The following is a 5,190-nucleotide window of genomic DNA, read 5'->3' on the forward strand; positions in this document are numbered from 1 at the left end:
TCCTCAGCAGGGACATGTCCTCAGCAGAGACAGGTTCTCAGCAGGGACATGTCCTCAGCAGAGACAGGTTCTCAGCAGGGACATGTCCTCAGCAGAGACAGGTCCTCAGCAGGGACATGTCCTCAGCAGAGACAGGTTCTCAGCAGGGACATGTCCTCAGAAGAGACAGGTTCTCAGCAAGGACATGTCCTCAGCAGAGACGTGTCCTCACCAGGGACATGTCCTCAGCAGAGACGTGTCCTCAGCAGAGACAGGTTCTCAGCAGGGACATGTCCTCAGCAGAGACAGGTTCTCAGCAGGTACATGTCCTCAGCAGAGACAGGTTCTCAGCAGGGACATGTCCTCAGCAGAGACGTGTCCTCACCAGGGACATGTCCTCAGCAGATACATGTCCTCAGCAGAGACAGGTTCTCAGCAGGGATATGTCCTCAGCAGAGACAGGTTCTCAGCAGGGACATGTCCTCAGCAGAGACAGGTCCTCAGCAGGGACATGTCCTCAGCAGAGACAGGTTCTCAGGAGGGACAGGTCCTCAGCAGAGACGTGTCCTCAGCAGGGGCATGTCCTCAGCAGAGACAGGTTCTCAGCAGGGATATGTCCTCAGCAGAGACAGGTCCTCAGCAGAGACAGGTTCTCAGCAGGGACATGTCCTCAGCAGAGATGCGAGAAAGACCAGTGGTTTTCAGAAACTCTTGAATCTGACCCGAGGACAGAAAGTTCCACCTGTCCATGCTTCTCACTAACTCTGAGCCATTACAGGGAGGACAGCAGCTGATTGGACCGCAACTTTCTCTGATTGGACAGGTCCTGGACTTTGTCACTCGGTGCGTTCAGAGCAGACAAAGGACATGGACAACAAATAAGACGTCCATGATGTGATGTCTGTGAGGTTTCCTGTCAGCGTCTCAACCCTGGATGGGCAGCAGGACCTTGGCTTCCACAGGTGTCCTGTGAGCCAATGCAGCCCCCGTACCCTAAACTCCAAACGTCCTCCGAGACCAGCGGAGAAACCAGAGGACCATATGCAACAGGAAGGACCTGGAAGCAGTCTGGTCAACTCTGACCGTCCACACAGCAACCAGCGTCCAGCTCAGCTCCAGTTCCTCACAGCTGTCTTCATCTTCCCTGTCTCACTGAAACTGGGTCTCTATGTGGGGGACGGGGGACGGGAGCTGGATTATCTGAGCTAGAAAGGGCTGCAGGTTTGGGCCCCCTGGTCCACATGTGTGGCCATGGAAGAGTTCAGCAGCTGGAAGGTGAAATGACCTCCCAAAGTCCTCAAGTCCTCACAGACAACACGTCCCCTTCCTCCTTTACATTCTCCAAATGATCCGGCTCCTCAGCAGAGGTTTGTCCCCCAGTGCTGCGTGGCCCCAGTGTCCAGGATCACAGGAGCCCCTCTTCACCTCCCTCCTCCCCACCTTTGGCTGGAGCTTCTGGAGGTGGTCCATGGTGGGTGGGAGGTGTTTTAGGATCATTCGGCATCTGTACCGATGATCTTCCCGAGTGTGTTGGAGTTTCAGTGAATCTGTTCCTCCCTCTTCTCTGGACCTCACTGGCTGCCTCACAACCCCGAGCCTGATGGATCCTCCAACAGCTGGACTGCTGGTTCTTTCCACCAAAACCAGTGGTCTTTGTTCTCCAATGAGAACTTTCATCAAGGAGTTCTGTTAGAGCCTCATGGTTCCCTAGAAGGCTTGTCTGGATGTTCTTTGTCACAGAGTGTTGTGGTGAGGATGCAGGAGATGTTTTTCTCTGAGGACTCTTCCAGCCAGGTCATATCTGTAAACAAGAACCACTGGCTGCTTTGAGGGTTCTGGGGACCAACGATGGCTATACACAAGCTGTGATGCTAGCAGGCTAATGGCGCTGTGGTGCTAGCAGGCTAATGGCGCTGTGGTGCTAGCAGGCTAATGAAGCTCTGATAGATGGTCAAAGTGGTCTGAGCGCTCACATCTGCTGGACTTCTCATTCTACTCTAAAATTGTACAAAATAAACGAGTGCGTTGATGTTGCTCTGATACTGAAAGAGTCCTTCATGTTTAACATTCCACCTGCTGAACTGTTCCACACTTCTGAGTTCAGAACATTAAAGCTGAACAACTGTTGATCTGACCTGTTTTTAAGATGGTCCTTCTGGCTCCTCTCAGTCTCTGCAGAGATGGTCCAGGTGAGGGTGGTGGGCGGGTACAGGATGGGTACAGGGCAGGTACCCGTCCAGGTGAGGGTGGTGGACGGGAACAGGATGGGCACAGGGCAGGTACCCGTCCAGGTGAGGGTGGTGGATGGGTACAGGGCAGGTACCCGTCCAGGTGAGGGTGGTGGACGGGTACAGGGCAGGTACCCGTCCAGGTGAGGGTGGTGGACGGGTACAGGTTAGGTACCCGTCCAGGTGAGGGTGGTGGACGGGAACAGGATGGGTACAGGGCCGGTACCCGTCCAGGTGAGGGTGGTGGATGGGTACAGGGCAGGTACCCGTCCAGGTGAGGGTGGTGTGGGCAGGTACCCGTCCAGGTGAGGGTGGTGGACGGGTACAGGTTAGGTACCCGTCCAGGTGAGGGTGGTGGACAGGAACAGGGCAGGTACCCGTCCAGATAGGAGATGATTGGGGGGGGTCACATTTAAAGGTGAGCCAAAGCAGAAGCACAGATGTGGCTGCTCAGGGTGGTGAGAGGAACCAGGACCAGGGTCATCAGTGAGGCTCTGCTCTGAAGGACCACTGATGACCCTGGTCCTGGTTCATCAGTGAGGCTCTGCTCTGGAGGACCACTGATGACCCTGGTCCTGGTTCATCAGTGAGGCTCTGCTCTGGAGGACCACTGATGACCCTGGTCCTGGTTCATCAGTGAGGCTCTGCTCTGGAGGACCACTGATGACCCTGGTCCTGGTTCATCAGTGAGGCTCTGCTCTGAAGGACCACTGATGACCCTGGTCCTGGTTCATCAGTGAGGCTCTGCTCTGGAGGACCACTGATGACCCTGGTCCTGGTTCATCAGTGAGGCTCTGCTCTGGAGTATCACTGATGACCCTGGTCCTGGTTCATCAGTGAGGCTCTGCTCTGGAGGACCACTGATGACCCTGGTCCTGGTTCATCAGTGAGGCTCTGCTCTGGAGGACCACTGATGACCCTGGTCCTGGTTCATCAGTGAGGCTCTGCTCTGAAGGACCACTGATGACCCTGGTCCTGGTTCATCAGTGAGGCTCTGCTCTGGAGGACCACTGATGACCCTGGTCCTGGTTCATCAGTGAGGCTCTGCTCTGGAGGACCACTGATGACCCTGGTCCTGGTTCATCAGTGAGGCTCTGCTCTGGAGGACCACGCGTTGAGGCCGTGCTTGGCCAGGAGGACAATCTATTACTAAGGAGCTCCTTCATGTATAGAGTTGTATAAAGGGAAACGTATTTGTTGAGGTGCTTCGCGGGGATCATCACGCCACAGCGGTCCCGTTGAGCTCAAGCTCAAACCAAGAACCACTTAATGGTTTTGGTTGTTTTTCCAGTGTGGTTAAAGTCTAAGATTTAGGAAGTCTTCTTTATAGGAAGCTGAAGCTGCATTGATGTTGGATTAGTGCTGTTGGGCTCCCTGAGATGATCAGTTGAGCAGATGTTCTCAGAAACAGACACCAGAGGAACAAGCCTCATGAGGAGAGGACAGATGTCCAGTGACCTTTCTGTTGTTTAGCCTTGACTTGTGTTGCATTTTCACTCTTTTTTCTACTGTTTTTCTCTGATGTTGCACTGAAGATCAACACGTGAATGTCTTCTTGTTATTTTCATGCTTTAAGAAGAATCTGCCTTCAGTTCGGGAGCCTCTGCGTGCTGCTGTGGCTCTCCTCAGCCATCCATGGAGGCGCTCAACAACCCCTTCCTGTCCTCCACCCCCGTCCTTCAGCCATTTACATTCAGTTTGTTTGTGACAGTGACGCACACGTGTCTGACCTGTTCAGATAGGACAGAGACGGGCAGGACGGCCTTTCCTGCCTCACACTGTTGACCAGGAACCTTTATGTTGGACTAAATGGACACACGCCAATGATGGACACACACACACATGCTGGACACACACATGCTGGACACACACACAGGCTGGACACACACACATGCTGGACACACACATGCTGGACACACACACACAGGCTGGACACACACATGCTGGACACACACACACACATGCTGGACACACACACACAGGCTGGACACACACACATGCTGGACACACACACACAGGCTGGACACACACATGCTGGACACACACACACAGGCTGGACACACACATGCTGGACACACACACACATGCTGGACACACACACACATGCTGGACACACACACACAGGCTGGACACACACATGCTGGACACACACACACACATGCTGGACACACACACACACACATGCTGGACACACACACACATGCTGGACACACACACACAGGCTGGACACACACATGCTGGACACACACACACACATGCTGGACACACACACACAGGACCAGGTCAGCTGGCGTCACACCTGGTAACAGTTCTTTCAGTTCTGACTGCAAGTTCATCTTGATTGATTTTCCTCACCGAAATGTCGATTCTACACGTCTGTATATATCGTAGAACGATGTCATTGTGGTTGGTCTGAGAACGTGTTGAAGAACACTCAGGCTGGACTCAATAAAATGATCCCTTTGATACGTGACTGCTGCTTGGAGTTCCCTAAAATGTCCCAACCTCTCCAAATATAGGATAATGGATGGATGGAGGGAAGGAGGGAGGGATGGATGATTGACGGATGGAGGGAGGGAGGGAGGGATGATTGACGGATGGAGGGATGATTGACGGATGGGTGGAGGGATAGGCAGGCTATGTTTGAGTAATAAAATACTGATTTGACTTTTTTGACCTTCCTACAGACGGTAAAACAAAAAACCAGGACTATTTTATAGTCCAGGATTCATCCGTTCTGGATTGACTCAAGAAAACAGTGGAGAACAACTGAAGTGGTGGAAGAAATCATTTGTTAAAAATTATTTTTGCAATTTTAAAAATAGTCATTATTTTTGCTTCGTTATTTTCCTCCTTTAAATGAATGTCAATAATAACTTGCAGTATTTCGTTTTCAACAGGTGATGGGTGCGTGTATACAGCGTGCACGCACTCAGATCACTGTTTCTGAATCAGTTTCAGTGTTGTGGCTGCAGGGCAGAAA

The 5,190-nt window shown here is 52.4% G+C and overlaps 1 long non-coding RNA gene across 1 annotated transcript; it reads left to right on the forward strand.

The window, feature by feature from the left end:
- The first annotated feature begins 8 nt into the window (after window positions 1-8).
- On the forward strand, window positions 9-2,111 carry LOC115248326 (uncharacterized). Its single transcript, XR_003887231.1, has 2 exons — window positions 9-152; window positions 527-2,111. It is a non-coding gene; the product is annotated as an uncharacterized lncRNA (long non-coding RNA).
- The last annotated feature ends 3,079 nt before the right edge of the window (window positions 2,112-5,190 follow it).

The sequence above is a fragment of the Takifugu rubripes genome, unplaced genomic scaffold (assembly GCF_901000725.2).
Source record: "Takifugu rubripes unplaced genomic scaffold, fTakRub1.2, whole genome shotgun sequence".
In the NCBI taxonomy this organism is placed as follows: domain Eukaryota; kingdom Metazoa; phylum Chordata; class Actinopteri; order Tetraodontiformes; family Tetraodontidae; genus Takifugu; species Takifugu rubripes.